This window comes from Panicum virgatum, chromosome 6N (genome assembly GCF_016808335.1).
Source record: "Panicum virgatum strain AP13 chromosome 6N, P.virgatum_v5, whole genome shotgun sequence".
Taxonomy (NCBI): domain Eukaryota; kingdom Viridiplantae; phylum Streptophyta; class Magnoliopsida; order Poales; family Poaceae; genus Panicum; species Panicum virgatum.
In genome coordinates this window covers 42,274,819-42,297,579 of record NC_053150.1, presented here as the reverse complement: position 1 = coordinate 42,297,579, position 22,761 = coordinate 42,274,819, and the positions used below count along the sequence as shown (strand labels likewise).

The following is a 22,761-nucleotide window of genomic DNA, read 5'->3' as shown; positions in this document are numbered from 1 at the left end:
CCATGGGACCACTGCTTCAGCTTTCAGCCGGACCGGTCCACTGAAATCCATCCTACTTGCTCCATGGGCTGAGTGGCGAGTCAAAGTCATGTAGTGTCCAATGTCCATGAGATGAAAAAGACTCGCGCCGGCGTCACAGACCAACGGTGCTTACCAGTCTTTTATTACTTACTCCCCTCCGTGCTAAAAATTGTGAAGGAATTAGGAATTAGTGATCAATTCTGTAATTAAGTAATTAGATTAATGACATCATTATGATGTCACTAGGAAGTTATCATTCATGAAGGGATCATCACAAAAGAACATGTCTTTTGATCTTATATATAAGTAACAATCAATCATTGGAAATACACATCCATTCACTATACGACACGTTATCACGCATTTGCTCTCTACTGCGCACGCACAGAACTCGCCGAGTTCGCTTCCTGCGGTTTGCTCTCTACTGGTCACGCACAGAACTCGCGTTCGCTTCCTGCGGATCTCGACGAGACCTCTCGCAAACAAACAAGACGAGGCATGTCAGCCTCACATCCTGATGATTGTTCTTGCCTAATGAGAAAAAACAGAGAAGAACGACATCATCACAAGCAAATAGGAGGACAAGGACTCACTACCGTTTGTGGAGACGACGGCAAGATGGAGGAATTTCTGCATCACGGCAAATGACAGGTTCATCTTAATGTATTGTTCTTGTCGTTGTTCTTGCCGTTGGATAAGAAGAAAAGGAGGAGAGGAGGCCATGAGGTCTCGAGACTATGGGACGCCATGGCCACCATGGTTGGAGCAAAATCGAACATGGCTACAAGGCCTAAAACTTCGGCAAATAAGCATGAATCCAACGGACTTACATTTCTTTACACTGGAAGATGGATTTTTTCATCCTTACGCTTGGTGGTCGCCGGAAATGGATGCATCGCCATCTGCTCCTCGCCGTCGACGAGGAATCCCACCATCTTGGCTACCATCGGCGGAGGCGCCCACACCAACGGCGAATCCTCCATGGCCGCATCAGCGACGGCTTTGCCGGCGCACGCACCCTCGCCATCGGCAGCCGGCCCTTGGCCGGTGCAGGGGGCGGCCCGAGGTGGCGTTTCGCGGTGGCCGCAGGGGCTGTGCGGCGGTGGCGCACCCACAGGGCGCCGCGCGGCGGGGCACCGGAGCGTCGGCGGCGCACGCCGACCGCGGTGGCGCCTGTGGCGGCGCTCGGCGCGGCGCCCTCCGGCGCCCCACGCTGGCGACGGCGAAGGTGGCGGCGGGGCGCTAGAGAGCGGCGGCAGCACCCCCAAGGGGCAGGCAGCGGCGGCAGGCGGCAGGAAAAGCCGCGGCGGTTCCTCTGCGCCGGACGAGCCACACGGAAACCGTCCGCGCGAGCCGGACGAGCGTGGAAGCCGTCCGTGCGATGGTCCTGGGAAAGGATAAGGTTGTGCCTTTTGCACAAAGGCCCTTTACTTTTACAATAGCTTCAGTTGGAATTCTCAAACACTTCTTCAGTTGTGACACATGAAAGATGTTATGAATTGCCGAAAAATTCGCTGGAAGATCCAACCGATAAGCTACAGGGCCACATCTCTCCACAATTGGGTATGGACCAATGTACCGGGGTGCTAATTTTCCTTTTACTCCAAATCTTTGAACACCTTTCCAAGGTGATACTTTTAAGTAGACATGGTCACCGACTTTAAAGACGAGTGGATCAGTCCTTTTGTCAGCGTAGCTCTTCTGCCGAGACTGCGCGATTTTCAAATTTTCTTGAATAAGACGGACTTGTTCTTCGGCTTCTTGAACCATGTCGGGCCCAAATATAGTTCTTTCACCCGCTTCAGACCAATTCAAAGGTGTTCGACATCGACGACCGTATAATGCTTCAAATGGTGCCATTTTGATGCTCTCTTGATAGCTATTGTTATAAGAAAATTTAGCTAATGGCAGACATTGATCCCATTTCTGTGGATAGGCTAAGACACATGCACGGAGCGTATCTTCAAGAATCTGATTGATTCTCTCCGTTTGGCCATCTGTTTGAGGGTGGTAAGCAGAGCTACGAATCACACGAGTTCCTAAGCAAGTATGCAATTGTTCCCAAAAGCGAGCAGTGAATTGGCTTCCTCGATCCGAGATAATAGTCTTGGGTATACCATGCAGACATAAGATATGCTCAATGTATAACTCAGCATATCTTTTTGTGGAATAACGAGTACTGACTGGAATAAAATGTGCTCACTTGGTTAGTCTATCAACCACAACCCAAATCGAGTCATAACCTTTTTGGGTCCGAGGTAACCCAACTATAAAATCCATACTAATATCTTCCCATTTCCATTCAGGAATACTCAAAGGTTGAAGAGTTCCTGCTGGCTTGAGATGACTAGCTTTAACTCTGCGACAGATGTCACATTCGGACACATATTTAGCGACCTCTCTTTTCATCCGAGTCCACCAAAATTATTGTTTCAGGTCCTGGTACATCTTGTTGCTACCAGGATGGATAGATAGTCGGAAAGTATGAGCTTCATCAAGAATTTGCTTTCGGAGTTCAAAATCCTTAGGTACCACTATTTGTTTCTTAAACCATAACACATTCTCACTATCTTGGTGGAAACAGTTTACTTTCGGATCTCCTTCTGATAATCTTCTTTGAATTTCCTTTACCCCTTTATCTTTCTTTTGTGCTTCGACGATCAGATCACGAAGAGTAGGAGTAAGTTCTAGATGAGCCAATGTGCCATGGGGTACAATGCTCAAGTTCAGTTTTTCCATCTCAAAACAGAGAGACTCACTCAAGGGTATAGCAGAGAGGCAATGACAGTGAGCCTTGCAGCTTAACGCATCAGCAACCACATTTGCTTTTCCTGGATGGTAGTGTACTTCAAGCTCATAATCTTTAATCAACTCGATCCATCGTCTTTGACGCATGTTCAGATCAGATTGAGTGAAAAGATATTTGAGGCTCTTGTGATCTGTATAAATGTTACACTTCGTGCCCAGAAGATAATGTCGCCAGATCTTCAAAGAATGGACTACAGCTGCTAATTCCAGATCATGTGTGGGATAGTTCTCTTCGTGACGCTTGAGTGATCGAGAAGCATAAGCAATCACCCGATTCTCTTGCATCAGAACACAGCCAATTCCGGTGCCCGAAGCATCACAATAGACATCGAATGGCTTTGTAGTAACTGGTTGAGCTAAGATTGGTGCTGAAGTAAGTAGAGTTCTTAACTTCCGGAAAGGTGTCTCACATTGGTCACTCCAATAGAATTTGGTACCTTTCTTGAGAAGTTCAGTCATAGGTTTAGCAATTCTAGAAAATTCTGGTATGAACCGACGATAATAACCCGCTAACCCTAAGAAACTTCGGATTTCAGCCACTGAGGTTGGAGCCTTCCAGTTCAGTACATCCTGTACTTTACTGGGATCAACAGAAATACCCTCAGTCATGATAACATGACCTAGAAATGGGACTTCCTTTAGCCAAAATTCGTACTTGCTAAGCTTAGCATATAGCTGATGTTCCCTGAGACGCTGGAGTACTATATGAAGATGCTGAGCATGCTCTTCCTCCGTCTTGGAATAGATTAGGATGTCATCAATGAATACCACGACGAATTTATCCAACTCTGGCATGAACACCGAATTCATGAGATACATGAAGTAGGCTGGAGCATTGGTTAATCCAAGGACATGACCAAATACTCATAAAGACCATAACGAGTGGAGAATGCTATTTTTGGTATATCTGATGGCCGGATTTTGATTTGATGATAACCAGATTGAAGATCTATTTTCGAGAAGAACTTGGCACCGGCTAATTGATCAAAGAGGATATCAATGCGAGGAAGAGGATATTTATTTTTGATGGTGACTGCATTCAAAGGTCGATAGTCCACACACAATCGTAACCCATGATCTTTCTTTTTCACGAACAAGGCTAGACAACCCCATGGTGAAGTACTGGGTCGAATGAAACCCTTATCTAATAACTCTTGCAACTGAACTTTCAATTCAGCTAACTCACTTGGAGTCATTCTGTATGGTCTTCGAGATATGGGCGCTGTGCCGGGCTGTAACTCAATGACAAACTCAATATCCCGATCGGGAGGCATGCCTGGCAAGTCCTCCGGAAACACATCGGGGTATTCACAAACCACCAGAATTACTTCTAGAATCTTCCCCTCAAGATGGTATATGATAGTGGTTGGAATTTCACGCTGGGAAAGATGAATATTCAAAATGCCATGTGTGGAAGAATTGATTCGGACAATGCGAGATGAAGTATCAAGGATAACACGATGTTCCTCCATCCAATTCATTCCAAGAATGATATCTATTCCTTGGTTTGGAAGAACAATGAAATCGGTCTGGAAAACTTTCCCACCTAGGTCAAGGGATACACCCGGAACACATTGACCGGCTTTTAACGGTGCACCCGGTGCATGAATAATATATGGTCTCTTCATGTGTGTTACTTGTAAGTTGAGCCGTGCTACACATGCTTCGCTGATAAATGTATGAGATGCTCCGGAATCAAATAACACAACAACAGGGCGCTGGTTAATGGAAAACATACCCGTCATTACTTGAGTGCCCTCAATAACATTCTCCAGTGCAGTGTAGTTCACACAACCCGTTTTGATAGGTACAGTCTTCTTCTTATTATGTTGGGTACTAGAAGTTGAAATTGGGGTAGGAGGCTGGTAATTGACTTGCCTGCGTGGCATGGGACAATCACGTGCAAAATGCCCAGGAAGCCCGCAGTTATAACAAGGATAGTTGCTGGGGCGTACAAACTGCGAAGCGGGAGGTCTCTGCCCTTGCTGTGGCGCTGGGAGACGTGGTACCCATGACTGCTGCTGTGGCGGCCTAACGACCCAACGGCCTTGCTGCGGTGGACGACTTGGAGCCTGCTGACTTCCTGTCTGTACTAGCTTGTACCTCTGGGGCGCACTGCTGGAAGATCCAACAGGTGCCTTCCTCTTTTTGTCGGCCTTATGAGCTAAGGTAGCATCTTCTTGAGTAATAGCCTTATTAACTAGCTCGGTAAAGTTGGCACAGGTTGTTAGAGCTAGTTTGTCCTGCAGCTTGGTATTCAGTCCTCTCCTGAAGCAATCCTGCCTCTTTTCATCACTATCCACATGAAAACCACCATACTGAGCTAACTGGTTGAAGGTTTGAGCATAATGAAGAACAGTATTGTTTCCTTGCTTCAATTCCAGGAACTCTGCCATCTTCCTTCTCATCAGACTAGTAGGATTATGATGGGCCTTGAATGCTGCCACAAACTCATTCCAAGTGAGACGCGCACCAGCGGGGAGTAGAGACTTGTGATTAACCCACCATATCTTCGCTGGGCCTCTCAGTTGTTGCGCTGCAAAGGCGGCCTTGCCTACTTCTGTGCAATTGAGGATACTGAACTTGTCCTCAATGGTGCGAATCCATGCATCGGCTTCAAGGGGATCATCTGCTTTGTGGAACAGAGGTGGTTGGGTGGCCAGAAAACCGACATAGTCAGTTTCTACTGGTGGTGCTTGTCGACCTCTGCCGTCATTGTTTTGCACCAATTGCCTCATCAATTCGGTTTGCTCATTGCGGTCAGCGATAAGAGCTGCAATAGCCTGAGCCAAGGAGGGAGGTGGTTGTGTCTGTGCTCCTTGATTCTCATGTTCATGGTTGGCAGCGTGGTTATCACCCATCTGCAAAATAACCACCCCTTGGTTAGCCATTCCGCTATTAGGACTAATTCATGCAATAAAGACTGTGCATATCTAATATGAACACACGGCATGAATCATTTCCCTTGCGATATGGTTCACCAAGGAAAAATAAATAAATAAACCGACTTGCTTCGGTTGAAACCTCATCTATTCAACTTGAACCACAGATTGGTAACTCGGGTTGCACAACTATTATCTACGAAGCAATCAAAATAAATTTTTGAAGAGGCGCAACCGCAAACAACAAAGCGATCAACCAAAACAAATATGCCAGATGCATGCACGTTCTATCGTTTCTCACCCAAGCAAGTACCAATTATGGTATACGAATACGACTAGTGGCACAATTACGTACTCTCCCTATATATATTAGTCGTTCCTACGATCAACGATTTCATAACGCGCCTAACGAAGTTAGTGTTCCTGCAGACAAACCAAAACAACAAGAGAGAGATAATTATCCATTTCTGGACCCTTCGTGCCAGCACACACGAACGGCCCCCATGTGTCCTACGCCACACGGGTAACGCATATGCAGTTTCCCACATATTCACCCATACATTACCGTCCACTATAGAGACGGCACCCAAACGTTCGACGCTGAATGGGCAGCGATGCATACGTCATAATAACGTATTCACTTCCCGTACACTCGCCTTACGGGACATCCAAGGGTAGACGTGTCCCAAGGGTCACGGTCATGGCCAACCGCATGACAGGTTTACATATCGTAACATTGCCTTACGAGATGGCCGTGATCACAATCACACGGTAAGAAATCCGCACTCCATATCAGGTGGCAGATAGCGACAGGCTCGTTTGAATTGAGCCTTATCACCTCCTCGTATGCTCATCATACGGGACCCGCGCACGTATGAAACACGTGGGCTATTCTAAGGACTACCAGAATGCTTACCTTGCTTACCTCAGCGTAGGTGCGTCGTTATAGAATAGTAGTTGTGCACAAAAGTAAGGTTTAACGAGAAGTAAATGCTGGAAGTGCTGGAATGAATAGATACTTAGATGCCTCCTAACTTATAACACATAATTAGGGCATATGAACTATCTATCCTATTCCTTAGCGCATCTAGCGTCAACTTTTCGAAAAACCCAAAAGTTTTGTAGTTAAGCACTCAAGTAATCACCCCCTAGTGCAATTAGCTCTGATGCCAGCTGTCACCGAACAGTCCAAATAATACCGATCAAGTGCACTAATTAACCTTTTAACTTAAACCTCCGCTACTGCACTTCACCAGTACACCCGAACTGCCTGCTTTAACCAGGATCGATTGCACAGGAACTCTCGCCAAAAGACGAGCACAGGTGATTACAAGCAACAAAAGTTTTCAAATTTAACTTACAACTAGAGTTAAACAAAAGTCTTCAAAATTAAATTACAATAAAGTTTTACAAGTCAGGGTTACATTTCGAATACAGAGTTCAAACGCAGCGGAAAGCACAACTAGTTTGAAACAAGCTTCAAAATACAGTACGATAAATAACGTCGATGACAAAGACAAGCTTCACATCTTGCCCACTGATGTGAGGCTCACCTGCCTGCACTTCACGGAGAAGGCGGAACCCACTCGAACGTCCAACCTGGAGGAAGAGACTGACCAAACCAGGACGCACCGCTTTCCTCGAAGTCTTCCGAAATACAACCTGCTCAGAAGGGTTACAACCAAATCCTGAGTATTCTAATACTCAGCAAGGCTTACACGTCTATGGGTATACTTAGCCCATTATCTAGACATGCACAGCTCTTTGGCTCTGGGTTATTTTGCTGAAAAGCTACTAAAACTGGATCATTACTTTCAATATTTTAGCTCCAATTGTGTTGATAGCTAGAAACTAGGTTTGCCTAATTCTCTAGAGCACACATGGTTAATCATATTATCTTTTCCAGAACATCAACACAAATTCATCTTTTCTCTTTCTGCCTTTCAATCCTTACTACGATGCGACACATTGACCAAGGCTCTCATATCCGCGAGTCACGGCGAATCGATCCGATTTAACCTTGCAAGGTGGACCTAACTCACACGACACGTGAAAACCCCGTCGGGCCACACACGTCAACTGTTCCCATAATTACCCCGAAGTTTGAATCAAGCCCGCAAGCACCCAGATGATGAGCCCCGCACGTGCGAACACCCAGTGAACCCGTGGGCTACTTCACCATCCATCAACCCTACCCAGCACCGCAGGTCGAGACCCAGATTCCGACGCAATTAAGGTAATTAGCTTACCGGTTTCGACTACCTCCTACTTCCGGCATGTGGTTAGTACTGTTCAATCCTCAGTCAAAGGGCCAACAACGGAACGGTCCTCAATCGACGCAGGCGGAGACTCAACTTTCCTTAATCAATAATCATGTCCAACTTTACCTCCGCCCGGTCTCCAATTTCCCTTCTCATTGCATTATTTCTCATAACACTGCCTGAAGTAACAACCCTATATCTCGCGGGTGACAGGAAATCACCCGTCTTCTACCAGTTTACTTAAGCATAGCGGTGCTAACGATAACTGCACTAGTAAGGACACTGGTTATTCAAGATTATGCATCTATGGTTCCAATCAATTCCTCAAACGTAAATGCACAATACTTTAATATAACATGGAGTAATTAAAATAAGGGATATGCTCCGGGGCTTGCCTTGCAAATCAGCGGTGTTAGTGGCTTCTTCGGGAGCTTGATCAACGACTTCTCCTGGGTTCGGTTCTTCTGCGGAAGGCTTCTGGACCGTAGCGGCAATCAGCTCGTATGCGACTCCGGTTTCTGTGTCTATACGATAAAATATGCCATGCATGAGACTCATGAAAAGATACAATGCAATGCAGTACTCGCAACTAAAATTATAGACAAAACCGATAAACAGCACTCTCATAACTACGGTCCAAAGGAAAGGTGCCGTGCTGAAATGGAGTTTCGGTTGCTAATTCCTTTTAGCCTGAAGTGTTTCCTTCGAAACAACTACTATTAAACTCGCTTAGAGCAGCATGGATTAAAACAGAAGCTTGCTTTGCTGAGGTTACACATGCATGGAACAATTAACTAACAACATTTAAAGACGACCGAGAGCAGCCATTTTAACCCTAGAAAAGAAATTAAACAACAATAAATCCACAAACATGCACATAGGTTATGCACCTGAAACTTTTTCAGTGGACTACACATGCAAAGAGTAAGCTAACATAAAATTTTCAGGATTTTTAGACAAACCAAACAACCGATACAAAATAATCTAGCTTAAACGCAAACCCTAATTTTAGTAGGGGCAAAAGTGATATTTCACCTGCACCAGTATTTTTCTTCTGAAGATCTGGATTTAAGAAGACTAACAAAAATTAGTTTGCATTTTTAGGATTTTTATGCATTTTTCTACAATTTTTGGAACATTTCTGCAGAACTCAACAAAAATAAATAAAACCACCCCTAAAGCTCCGGACCCGTGGGCCCCACTCGCCATAGAAACAGAGAGAGAGGGGAGGGGAAAAGCTCCCCTGCTCTGCTTTGCCGCCTGCCCCGGCCCGCACGCCGGCGGCGCGCCTGGCGCGCACGGCGGCCGTGGACCGGCCCGGCCGGCGGGGCAGCGCGGGCGGGCCCACGCGCGGGGGCCAGCGCACCTGCGGCCCGCGCAGGAGCGGCGCAAGGCAGAGCGAGGCGGCGGCGGGGCGCAAGGCTAGGGCGGCGGCGCGGACGCGGGCAAGGGCGGCGGCGCGGCGTTCTCCGCCGGCGGCGAGGCCGGCCGGCGACGGGCAGGGCAGCCCCGCGGCCAGGGAGGCCTGCCAGCCCTGGGGCGCGTGGCGGCGGCCCGCGGGCTCGCGCAAGGCAGCCCCGCGGCGGCACAGCGGCGGCGGCATGGGCGGCCACGGCGGCGCGGCAGCGTTCCGGCGTCGGCGGCGCCTAATTCGCGCGGGGAAATGGCCGGGAAGGAAGAGGGGCCCGCAGAGAAGCTCACCGGCGACTCATTTTGCGCGGAGGGAGGCCGAAAAGTGGAACTCGACGAGAGGGGGCGGAGCTCGACGAGGCTCCAATGGCGGCCGCGGTCTGCAGCTTCGATTCCGGCCGGCGGAGGGTTCAATCGAGCACGAGATGGAGCGAAGAAGGTGTAGGGCGAGGTTGCGCGGCTTGCAACGCGAGGAATCGAGGCATGGCGGCGAGAGGTGGCCGGAATCGGCACCGGCGCGGCGAGCGGCAGCTAGGGTTACTCGGGTGCTCTGCTCGCTCGAGGAAGAAGGGGACGGAACGAAATGGATAGGGCTCAGGATAAGAACGCGTCCACGCGGAAGCCGAGGATCGCCGACGGCCGACGCGTGGCGACGCAAACGTTGATGGCCGGCGGTGCTCCGACAAGCAGGGGAGGCAAAGTGACCAATTCAAAGTTTTTGAGCCGATTTTGACCGTCCAAAACTCGAAATTTGATATAAGAACTTGAAATTTGGCCAAAATAAAAGTTGTAGAGGACGAGAAAATCTACAACTTTGTTTTTGGGCGAAAGTTGAATTGAAGCTCGGATCAGAGACAAAAACGCGATCGAACACTGCTAAATTGATGTTTACCGCGCGAACACGATTTACGCTAACGACAAGATTAACTCCTAATTAGCGAATCTAAGCTCATGATTAGCGCTCAGTAACACTGGGGTGTTACATTTTTCCCACAGGGTTTTCCAAAGATTCTCCACGCATTTTTCCTGAAAGGTTTTTGGGGGAGATATATTGTATTGCATCTCCTGATTTTTCCCATAGGATTTTCAAAGAGTTATTCGATTGATATAAGACCACAAGAAGATCAAATTGATTACAAGACTACAAGAAGAACAAATGGATCAAGAGAGATCAAGAGAGAGTGTTATGAAGGAATTAAGAATTAGTGATCAATTCTGTAATTAAGTAATTAGATTAATGACATCATTATGATGTCACTAGGAAGTTACTATTCATGAAGGGGTCATTCCAAAGAGACATGTCTCTTGGATCCTTGTCTTTTGGTCTTGTATAAAAATAACAATCAATCAATGGAAATACACATCCATTCACTCTACAACAAAAATGATGCTACTCTCCCTTTGTAAGAAATTAAACAATTTTAAAGTTAACCAAATTTATATAGAAAACTACTAATATTTATATCTCCAAATATATTTAGTATGAAAAATATATTATATAATTAATCTAATAATATTTATTTTATAGCATAAATGTTAATACTATTTTATATAAATGTGATTGAATTTAAAATTATTTAATTTCTTAGGAAGCAATTGCATTATTTTTGAGACGGAGGGAGTAAAATCATCGAGTCACCGTATAGTAAGCTTCTTATTCTACGATGACTTACCCAGCCCCGTCGACTCATCCAGGGGAAAGAGGAGGAAGTAGCGTTTGGCCGTGTTTGGTTTGTCAGGTAAAAAATTTCGCGATTTTTTTTGCATTTTTGACCAGAAATTTAGAGTAGTAAATAAAGTCTAATTATAAAACCACCTCCACAACCCCCGTGTAAATCGCAAGATGAATCTAATGAGGCCTTTGATCGCGTGATTAGAGGGTGATCACTGTAGCATCACTGTAGCAAATTATCAATTAATTACCGTCATTAGATTCATCTTGAAAAGTTACGCCCATCCCTAAAATTTTTTTACAAATAGACTTTATTTAATACTCCATACAAATATTTATTTTTTTGTGTAAAGTTGATGGGACATGTAACCAAACACGGCCATAGGAATATGACAGAATCTAGCAATATGCTGAACAAGCTGCCACTAACTGCCGGACAAATGCGTAATAGCCAGGTAAGGTCTTGTTTAGATCCCAAAACGTAAAATGCAAATTTTTTTATAAATCGCTTGCATGGTGTACTAAATATAGTTAAAAAATAAATCGCATTACACAAATGGACTGTAAATCGCGAGACGAATCTAATGAGTCTAATTATGATGTGATTAGACACTAAATTGCTACAGTAATGTTACAGTAAACATGCTCTAATGATGAATTAATTAGGCTCATTAGATTCGTCTCGTAGTTTACAGACGAGATCTGTAATTAGTTTTGTAATTAATCTATATTTAATACTTCAAATATTAAAGATTTTGTTTTAAAAATGCAAAAATACAAAATGTAAAATGATCTAAACACACCCTGAGTGTAAACAACAGTACAAGGACACACACCAACATCAGATTGTGGCCGTGACTACAGATTCCACCCCTCCATTTCCGCCACGTAAATTCTCCGTCGCTTCGCCGCCGGTAATGGCCTGGTGTGACCGGCTTGACCGCTGCTTTTGGAGGATCAAGTCAAGCTCCTCAAAGGAAATCCGGCCATTGCCATTGCAGCGCCATACAGCGACCTCCGGGTTGGCATTTTCCGCGGGATCGCTGCTTGAGCCTTCAGCCGGACCGGTCCACTGAAATCCATCCTAATTGCTCCACGGACCAAGGGCTAAGTAGCGAGTCAAGTCGTGCAGAATCTTTCTTCAAAAAAAAAATTGTGCAGAATCGTCCATGAGACGAAAAAGACTCGCATCGGCATCGTAAATCAAAACTGTTTTACTTGCCTACTCCTTTCATTCTAAAAAGAATGCAACTCTCCCTTCTTAAAAAGATAAATAATTTTAAATTTAATCAAATTTATGTAAATACTACTAATATTTATGTCTTTAAACATATTTTGTATAAAAAATATAAATTTGATTAAATTTAAATTGTTTGACTTCTCGGGAATCGAAAGTTGTATCTTTTTAAGATGAACGGAGTATAGAGTCATCAAGTCACCGCACAGTAAGAAGCCTTCTTATTCTTCTATGATTTTTCCAGCCTCGTTGACTCATCCATGGGAAGACGACGCCCAGGAGGAACTAGGGCTTTGTTTAGATGCATATAAGTGCACATGTAAAATATTGTAGCACTTTTGTTTGTATTTGATAATTATTGTCCCACCATGAGTTAATTAGGCTCAAAAGATTCGCCTCGCAAATTATAGACAAACTGTGTAATTAGTTATTTTGTTTAGCTACATTTAATACTTTATGCATGAGTTCAAAGATTCGATGTGCGGAGAATCTTGTAAAATTTTAGAATTTTGAAGGGAACTAACCAAGGGCTAGCATATGAATCTGACAGAACCTAGCAGTATGCTGAACAAGTTGCCACTAACTGCCAGGACAAACGCGTAAACGTAAATAACAAGTTGCCACCAACATCAGATTGTGATTGTCACAGATTCCACTGGAAGAGCCGTTAAAGTACAGCGGATTCAATAGCTTTGACTTCTGGTCCTTCTCAAATTGATTACGGTGCAGTACGTGACAATCGATCTAAACGACTTATGACGGTACACAACGAGATGGCCTCGAGTGTATGCTTCGCTGCTTCAGCCTTGACGGAGTGCTCTGCTCTGCTTCTGCCCTTGTTTGGTTTCGGTTTTAGGATTCCTAGAACGAGGTTTGACTGTCCATTAGAGATGCCAAATAAAGTCAGTTTACAAAACAAATTTCAGAACCTCTACGTATAACGAACATGGCTCCATTTAGGGCATTTCGAGTGATTTTGGTGATCGAGTGACAATGCAATCAACAGGACTGACTAGGACTGACGAGTTTGCAAGATCATATTTGTAGGATTCTTTAGATCCCTTGGATAGAGTCCAAACTATATCCGAGACGTCCAATTCACAGTCGAGACGTCCAATTCATCATCGAGATGTCCAATTCACCGACGAGACGTCCAAACTACCGTAGAGACACTCAAGTTGCAGTGAAAAAGCAGAAATAGAATATATTTGGAGTGTCCAAATAACTACTGCGACGAGTTAGACAAATGCAACAAGGAAACAGAAAAATACAGTGACACCAGAATATCCGACGGGCCGTTGGACTATCCGACACCTCCACCGTCGGACTATTCGACGCATCACGTCGGATTAATTCTGACAGGTTCTGGATGCAGCTCAAGAAGCCTAGTTAGACCAGATGATCCGACGCCACGTCGGACTGAAGCGTAGGAGCAATGACGTCAGCCTGACAGGCGCAGAAGTAGCAAAGTCTTTAGGATCGGATAATCCGACGCCCCGTCGGAGTATTGCGTCGAACTATCCAATGCCTACTACGTCAGCAGTCAGAAGATCAAACGGTTACCCAAGGACACAGAGTGACCGGATGATCCGACGCTACCTAGTCGGATGATCCGATGCCCTACGCAGAAAAAAGATTAATAGCTCTAAACAGCTAGTTCAACTTGGAAGGCTATATATATGGGTTCTCCCGGTCATTTGAAATTTGCTGGAGTTCAAAGAAGCCCCACACACATCCAAGAACACCTCCAAGCCAATCAAAGATCAAATTGATCATAGTCTTAGGTTTAGTACATGCTTTGTGAGTGTTAGTGTTAGATTAGCTCTTGAGTGAGTGAGTGAGGGACCAAGGTTGTGTGCCTTGTGCCTTGGTTCTAGACGAGAACCACCTCTTGTACTCGGTGTGCTGGCCCCTTGGAGTCTTGGTGGTTCGCCGGCAACATCATCGACCCTCCAGCTTGGTGTGGAGCGGCGACGACATGTTTGTGCGGGGGACATGGAGACCCCCACCCTTCTTGGTGAAGCTCCTTAATGGAATCCGGGTCCAAGGTGACCGTGATTGTGTTCATAGAAGAGGCTTGGTGGCCGAGAAGCAATACTCTTTGAGAGTGCTTCAACAACGTGGATGTAGGTGTGCCTTTGTGGCTAACCGAACCACGAGATAAATTCTCGTATCAAAGAGTTTGCTTTCTCTCGTCCCTCCTTTAAGCTTCCGTATTTCATATTGCAACTTGTGCGCCTCTACTTTTCTAGAGTAGTTTCTCGATAGAATTGGCTATATGTTGCATAACTCTTTTGAGATGAGGGTTTTCACACTAGATGAACCGTAGTTGCATATCTAGATAGCATGATCTAGTTTATGTTTTGAGCAAATTAGTTGGAGTTTGAGATTAAGATTTTTAGTTTGACTAATTCACCCCTTCCCCTCTTAGACTATGAGCACTCGATTTATTTCATTACGCTAGGAATCATGACGAATCTAATAAGATCTTTAACCGCGTGATTAAAGGATGATTACTGTAGCATCACTGTAGGCAATCGTCGATTAATTACCATCGTTAGATTTGTCGCAAAAAGTTACACCCATTCCTAAAAATATTTTACAAATAAACTTCATTTAGTACTCCATGCATGCAAGATTCTGATCTCAGGGCGTGTGTTTTAAGAACTCGAGAACAAACCAAACAAGGCCAGGTTTGAGGTTTTGTTTAGATCCAATATTTAAAATTTTAAAAATGTCACATCAAATATTGCGACATCTGCCTAAAGAATTAAATATAGACAAAATAAAAAAATTAATTGCGAGACAAATCTAATGAATTTAATTATGTTGTGATTAGACACTAAACTGCTACAGTTACAAATGCTCTAATGATGGATTAATTAGGCTAAATAAATTTATCTCATAGTTTACAGATGGATTATGTAATTTAATTTATAATTAGTCCACGTTTAATACTTCAAATGTGTGCCGAAATATTTGAGTCTTTTCAACTCAAAATTGTCTCCGGCATACTCACAGAAGAAAAAGAAATTAAAAGACAGAAAGAAAGATAACGTCTCCAGCAGCTCAAAACGTCTAGGAGTTCCGTTCTCTTGAACTTTACTTCAAGGCTAATTGGTGAGTTTTTGTTTCAAGTTTCTGAGTTGGCTACATGCAGCCATCTGGATCAACTGTCAAGAACAACAACTGGTTTCCAACAGTGACCCCTTACATCTCCAGCAGAGAAAATGGATCCACATTTATGTGACTAAGGATATAAAAAATTTGGGCAGAGGCGGTAGAAAAAACCAACTCAAAAGTAATTCCTTTAATATTACTATGCATTTCGGTATGAGACGTCATTAAGCGAAATGTCTTAGAAAACCTTCAGCAACTGCTCAGAAAAGCTTCACCCATTCAACTGAAAAGCTTAACAGAGTAGAGTAAGCACTCTGCACTTCGTGTTGATATACGCATGCTCTGACTTTCAAAAAACATACGCATGCTCTCTTATTCTTGGTAATCTCCAGCTACTCTTCCTTGCATGTTAACATACAATTTGTTGAGACTTAAAATGGGCACAGTTCAGATTTGCTGGACAATCTGGACAAACCAGTTAGACCGGTCAGGACAACAATTAAAATTATCAATTAGACTTCACTATTGTGTATCTCATCGAGACACCCAAAATGCATATACATAATGCTCAATTTGGACTCCGGATGAGAAAATTATGGCTCTATAAAAGATTTGTATCTCAGCCAAATTGGTCAGATCAGTCCAAGGGCGGTCGATCCAGTTAGAGGATCGGTCAAACCAATCCGAACAGCCGAATTCAAATTAGGAGTTGTATTTTGACACGAGATATGTAAGTATTTTGACTCCTAATGGAAATAGACATTCCCACCCTATAGATATAAAGAGCTATGCCCGATTGAAACATATCCAATCCAATCAATCTACTATACATTTGCTTTTTACCTTTCCAAATCCTATCTTTTCCAACCTCCATGATGTTTGTCTACTGATATCCACTATTATAGATGACGTTCTAAGACTTGATGGTCAACCTAGGGCATGTCCGGCGACGTTCACACGATCTCTCCCGGGCGAGAGATTCGACAGTCTTTGCTAGTTTGCTCGTAAGCTAGTCGTTCTTCATCAAGTAAGCACGTTGGTTATCCTTCGCTGGTTCATTAGTTATCCTTTGCTGGTTTGTTTGTAAACGTCATCGTCCTTCACCATGTAAGCATGATAGTTATCTCTCGAGATGACCGATTCCGGCGAAACCCTAGAAAACCAGTATGACCAGTTTGCTCAACCGGTCTGATCGGTCTGCACGGCTTCGCTACCCTTAGATCCGTTTGCGACCCGCACGCTCGAGTGCTCTTATGTGTTGATCGAAATTTGTGTCAACACAATTATTACGTCCTCTTCTTCTTCCATTTTATGTTTGTGTTACTTGATTGTTCGTGGCTTCATGCCTTCCTCTAGTACTTGTACAATGTCAATGATTGACGAGGGTTGTAGCCTTTTATTCCTTGTAGCCTAGATAATACCGTTCATTCATGGAAGTTTCTGCCAACACTTTGCTTGTACCTAAGAGCGTCCGTAATGGTAATAGCTAGTACTAGCTATGTAGTCTGCTGATGTGGAAGTGAGAGAGAAAAAAAAACTATTTTATACTATTGGACCTACACGTTCATCTCACATGTTCTTAAGTTACGTGAAATAGATAAGCTATTTGCTCATCACTCGTGACTACTCTCTCATACTTTTTGATTGTCATATCAGATCTAACTAGCTAACCATTACGGACGCCCTAAAGGGATTGAATATTTAGATCCAGTTTTGGATCCTTGACTAAGCTTTAGATCTAAAGTTTAGTTCATTAGGTGATTCAAACAGGTGAACTAGAATGTAGTTTAATGCTTCCTCAACTGAAATTTAGTTCGTTAGCCCTTAAAATTCACTTAATTTAGACTAAACCATGTGAACTACAAAAAGACTAAACTACCCCTCACTATGGGCATGGAGACACAACAACAACAAAATCCGAGAGCAAAAGAAATACTTTTTATATTTTATATATGTTCCACCCAAAATTTAGTCCATAAATCCAATAGGCATGGACTAAAATTCACTTAATATTTAGGTGCTGTTTGGATCACTGAGGTCTAGGGCTGGACGAAAAAAATCCGTAGCTTGTTAGGTCACTCGGCTAAGCTAAACAAGATGAGTTAGCATTTTAGCTCGTTAATATAACGAGCGAGCCAGCTGGCTCACGCGCTACTCAGGCCTCCTCTAGTGGTTGCAGACAGCAAGTGCGATATCGCTGGCCGGCGCAGCAGTAGCAGTGCCTTAGGTCCCGTGCGTGTGAGGAGAGGAGCGTTCTCTTTATCCAGAACTACAGTGCTAGTTAGATGCATGTTGCACTGTTCACTGATTAAAATATTATTTCAGCTGGCGACGTCGGCGGCTTTGGAGGAGGCCTCATGAGCCAAACGAGATAAGACGACTCCCAGAAGTGAGCAGATTGACTAGCCAAAGCGGTCCAACCAGCCCAGTGCATCCGGCTTAATGTAAAGGGGTTTTTGGTTGCCTGATTCCAGCTCGACCAGACTCTCAGCATGCGACTTCTGCGTATTTGGTTGCCTGGGCTGGGGCATGCTGGAAACCAAACGACCTCAAAATGACTTTGTTTGTCCTCTCTGTTCCCTCCCTTCATTGTTGGAAATAGTCCCACATTGAGAGTTGTGGATGGGCAAGTATGATTTATATGGTGAGGGTGCAACCCTTATCAGACTAGCTTTTTGGGGGGAGTGTCGGCCCAACAGATATAAGACCCGCTGCTGTGCGTTCGGGTACGTGTGTGGCGACCCAACAGCCTGGGGCATGTGCGGGCATGCGTGAGTCGCGGCCTGGTGGGCGCTTGTGTCGCTAGCTTGGATGCCCAAGATCCTGCGCTACTACCTCGAGCAAGAAGACATGGCGTTGGTTCCGCAAGGCGCCGGCCGCCGGGGGAGCTCGGTGTCGATGACTTACCCGGTGCTGTCGCCAACGAGCTACACGGCGTGGGTGATCAAGGTGGAGGCCATCCTCGACGCGCAGGGCCTCTGGGAGGCCGTGGCTCCGGCGGCATACGCCGAGGTCGACGCAAGGAAGAACAAGACGGCGCGCGCAGCTTCTTCAAGCACTGCCCAAGGATATCCTAATGCAGGTGTCCACGAAGAAGACGGCGAAGGAGGTTTGGGAGAGCCTCAAGACGCGATTCGTGGGCGCGAATCGAGTCAAGACGGCGCACCTCACCACGCTCAAGGGGGACTTCGATCGACTGTGCATGGCGGACGGAGAGTCGCTGGACGACTACGCCAGCAAGATCAGCGGCATGGCCGCGAAGTACGCCAGCCTCGGGTCCACGCTCGACGACGTCGCCATGGTGAAGAAGCTGCTCGACACAGTCCCCGATCGGCTATACCCGGCGGTGGCGGGGATCGAACAATTCTGCGACGTCGACACGATGGCGTTCGAGGAGGCGCTCGGGCGTTTGATGGCGTTCGACGAGCGCTCGCAGCGGCGCGCGTAGATCACCGGCGGTCAGGGATCGTCAGGCGGCCAGGGCGACGGCGAGCGGCTCCTACTCACGGAGGAGGAGTGGTGGGCGCGGCGCAAGGCGAAGTCCGGGATCGGGAGGTGCTTCAATTGCGGTGTCCGTGGCCATTTCGCACGAGACTGCCGCAAGCCGAAGAAGGAGGAGGTCATGGCGGCCACGGCGGTCGTCGATGACGAACCTACATTGCTGTGAAGGATCCGGCGTCGGTAACGCTGGGTTTAGGGGGAGTTTGTTGGGAATAAACCCAGTGCGACGGTGGTCGCAACTGGTGGGTAGCTCGGCCATGTGCGTGCGTGTACGGGCGGCGAGTTAGTGTGTGCGTGTGCGCCGAGCGCGTGGAATGTGCCCGCGGGCGTCGTGCTAGTTAGGCGTGCGTGCGCTGAGCGATCGTGGGGCGATCGAAGCCGTGGTCGTGCGGGCGATCATGAGGCTGGAGTCCGGGGGAGATCTGCGTTAGCTACGCGGACGTTGAAGACTGTTGGAGCGGGCGCATTGGGCGGGAGCATCTCCAGCATGCTGCAGGTCCGCGCCAGAGCGCGTCGTTCGCGCCGTGGCGAGGCTGGCAGCTTGTGCCAGCATTCTAGGCTAGTTGGTGGGTCGTGGGTGCGTCCCTTGGGCTATAAAGCCCAGTTGTACTCCAGTGATGATCCTCACGAGTTGAATTGGAGAGCGGTGTGTGGCACCATGCGTTTGCGCGCAAATTCCTCTCGTAGCTACTGTTCATCTTCTTCCTCCCGCTTGCTCAAATTTGCAGCGTGTAGTGCCGATCGGTGAAGCTACACTGGTCGGAGAGCTTGAAGGTGAGGAGGCGCGTCCGCTGAGCGCAAGAATCGGAGCCGGAGTTGCCTGGAGGAGTGACTTCACCGTCGACCCCCCGGCGGTACTCTGTTCCGCCATCGCGGCGGCGTTCGGAGCACGGCCCATTTCTAACAATTGGTATCAAAGCTCAGGTTGGGCCGGTGTCTCTCAATGTGTGAGGGGGAGATTGTTGGGAATAGTCCCACATTGAGAGTTGTGGATGGGCATGCTCGGTTTATATGGTGAGGGTGCAACCCCCTATCAGGCTAGCTTTTTTGGGGGAGTGTCGGCCCAACCGACATAAGACCCGCTGCTGTGCGTTCGGGTGCGTGTGTGGCGACCCAACAGCCTGGGGCATGTGCAGGCACGTGTGAGTCGCGGCCCGGTGGGCGCGTGTGTCGCTAGCCCGGCGCCAACATTCCTCTCGTCTCCATGGCCGGTCCTAAGATTTTGGGGTGGGGTTCGGGGGGGGGGGGGGGGGTTGGGGGGGGGGGATGTGGTGGACACTGGGTCCATGGAAGGCACGGTGCGCCCCCATCCCCCATGCCGTCCACGTGTCCATTCTCGCAATCAAATGGCGATGGCTCATGAGGAACGTGGTTCCATTTCCAGCTGGGAAAAAAGCTCGTCTCAGCTTCTTTTCCTCATTTCCGATCGGCTCTCGGCAGACATCTCCCGGCTCCGCTTCTTATCTGCATCGCCATCGCTGGATCCCCATCGTCAGAGTCCACCGCAAACCCCGCTCCCTCCCCGCCAGTGCCCCTGCCCCCACGTGCTCGAGCCCTGATGCCGGCCGCCGCGACCCCACCCTCCGCTGCCCCGAGCGCGGCCACTGCCGCCTCCTCGGCACCCGTGCGACCGATTTCGTCTGATGGCACCTTCTCCCCGCCCGACGGCTCGGCCCCGCGACTACTTCCCCTCCCGGCATCGTGCAGCCTGTGCGCCATCATGTACTTGCCCTGGCCAATCTAGTCGTTGGCCGCCATCAGAATGTGCGCGAAGTGCGGCCGCGAGAACTCCTGCCACATGCCGCCGCGCAACTACACGATGTACCACCGGCTCCACCTCCTGCCGCTCCTGAGAGCAGTTCCAGTGCTGGTTCGGATCATTCTGACATCACAAGTCGAATTGCACTAGTGTTCGATTCTCGCTGTGTCAAGGGCCCGCTTACAGGGAAAAATAATCATTCAAGCCTCCCTTCAGCTTTCTGGACAGTGGCGGAGCCAGGAGGTGCTGGGGGTGCTCCGGCCCCCGTAGTGCTCAAAATGCCTTGGAGCCCCCCCACAGCCCCAGGGGCATCTATTCGTCGCTTCTGCGACTTTATGCGATTCAATCGCAGTCACCGCCCTGCGTCTCGCTCCCTCGCCGTCCCCCGCCTCCCCAGCTCCGGCGGTTTCCCCGCCGCCTCCGCCGCCGCCCTCCACCACTGCCAACCCTAACCAAGTACGCCACCACGCCGCCCGTCTACTACCTCGCCCCCGCCGCCAGCCACCGCCCACCGGAGATCCTGCCCGGCCCGGCCGGCGGCGTTCCCGCACCCCCTTGCCCTCCGCCGGCCGAACCATCGCCGTCGCCCATCCTCCGCTGCCCCGGCCCCCTCCTCTTCTATAGCCGGAGGCCATGGAGCCGCCCCAGACCCCGGCAACCCGGAACCTAAAGCCAACCGCCGCCCGCCGCCAACCCGGCCGCCGGCGACCTCGCCGGCGGCCGCTCCCCCCACCTACCACCCTCGGACCCGGGCCACCCCCTCCCCCAACCCCGCGGCCATAACCCTCGCGCACATCCAGAGGTGGAAGAAGCACAGTGATGTGCGGGCCCACCTTCCAGGGACGGCCTCCCCGTCGTCGCGTGTTTCTGCGATATGATGCCCATTTATCGCGCGCGCGATTAATAGCTTTTGCGCACAGCCCCCCCTAAAATTTTGGAGGCCATTGATGAAGGAAAGGGGGTCAAGAAAGAAGAAGGGTCACCAGCCCCCCTGCCTTCCATTCCTGGCTTCGCCCCTATTTGGATAGGTGTCACATCAACTTTACACAAACAGACGAATGTCCGCATAAAGTACTAAATGAAGTCTATTTGCAAAACCTTTTTAGAGATGGATGTAACTTTCCACGACGAATCTAATGACGGTAATTAATTGATGATTTGCTACAGTGATGCTATAGTAATCGTTCTCTAATCACGCGGTCAAAGGTCTCATTAGATTGGTCTCGCGATTTACACATGGGGTCCTGCAGGTGGTTTTGTAATTGGACTTTATTTAATACTCTAAATTAGTGGTCAAAGATGCAAAAAGTTTTCGCGAAATTTTTTTCAGGCAAAACCAAACACGGTTGCTCCAGCGGCCAAGGGAATTAAAAAATGCAGCTGCCGAGGCACCTCGGGATGAGAGGACCCCACCGGCCAGTGTCTACGGCCCACCCCGGGCGCTCCCAGGGTGACCTCAGACGGCTTTGACACCGGTTGGACCCCAAGTGGCTGCTACAACAGGCCCGACAAGACACATGCCTACTTGACAAGGGCAGGGCAGCCTGGAAGATGGCGCCTGCCATGCAAAGGTTGTGTTCACATTAGTTAGAGGACAACAGAGAAAGCAGAGATAGTCTATAAATAGAAGGATCCCAAGACATGTAAGGGGACCTATCTTTTCGACACCTAACTGATACACTGGTTCCGGGCTTGGACTTTCCAACTTGGGATCATCAAAGAACCAATCACCACACATACAGGACGTAGGGTGTTACGCCTCCGGGCGGTCTGAACCTGTCTAAATCCACCATCTCAACCCGCTTCCTTAGAGGAGATTCTTGCGCGATTTATACTCCTGGCCAAATCTCTAAACGGGAATTCCCAGTAATCCCTACTAGCGGTAATCGCACACTGTCATAATTCATGGACTAAATTTTGGATCCAACTTTTAGTCTATTAGGTGATTCAAACAGGTGAACTAAAAAGTAGACCAAAATTTAGCTACTACTAAAGTTTAGTTCATTAGTCCTCAAAAATCATTTAATTTGGACTAAAATAACCAATGAACTGCACAAAGACTAAACTACCCCTCACAATGTGCATGTAAG

The 22,761-nt window shown here is 47.4% G+C and overlaps 1 long non-coding RNA gene across 2 annotated transcripts; it reads right to left on the bottom strand.

Moving 5' to 3' along the window:
• Window positions 1-292: 292 nt before the first annotated feature.
• Window positions 293-1,422, bottom strand: LOC120680184. Of its 2 annotated transcripts, none has more exons than XR_005677504.1 (2): window positions 618-1,422; window positions 293-535 (listed from the first exon to the last, which is right to left on the bottom strand). It is a non-coding gene; the product is annotated as an uncharacterized LOC120680184 (long non-coding RNA). The 2 variants fall into 2 exon arrangements; XR_005677505.1 differs by having other exon boundaries at window positions 293-494.
• Between the last annotated feature and the right edge of the window lie 21,339 nt (window positions 1,423-22,761).